This window comes from Penaeus monodon, chromosome 34 (assembly GCF_015228065.2).
Source record: "Penaeus monodon isolate SGIC_2016 chromosome 34, NSTDA_Pmon_1, whole genome shotgun sequence".
In the NCBI taxonomy this organism is placed as follows: Eukaryota; Metazoa; Arthropoda; class Malacostraca; order Decapoda; family Penaeidae; genus Penaeus; species Penaeus monodon.
The window spans coordinates 34,612,288-34,612,690 of record NC_051419.1 but is presented as its reverse complement, the minus strand read 5'-3'; positions in this window follow the sequence as shown (position 1 = coordinate 34,612,690).

Below are 403 nucleotides of genomic sequence, written 5' to 3'. Positions count from 1 at the left end.
CGCGCGCGCACGAGTACGTCCATGTGTACAGGCCAAAGTAATGAATTATGAGTGATGGAATAGCACATTAACAAAAATTTAGTATGGGTTGCACAGTTCTTTCAAATTTAACTGTTCCATTTTTATCGTCATGTGTAATTGTTTTATAATATAAAAATTAAGATCATGTTGTTGTTATTTATCATGATATTAATATTATATGAAGTACATATATAATTGCATACCAATGTTCATCATACTTGACATCTCAGAACACATTAAGCCACACCTCAGCAAACACACCAAAACATTACTACATTTACAAAAGCATTCCATGTAATAATCCAAAACTCATCCGACTGCATCTTTCCCCTTTTTAGGTGCCCGTGACTCTGGCAATGTCAAGTATGAACAGCGGAGGAGG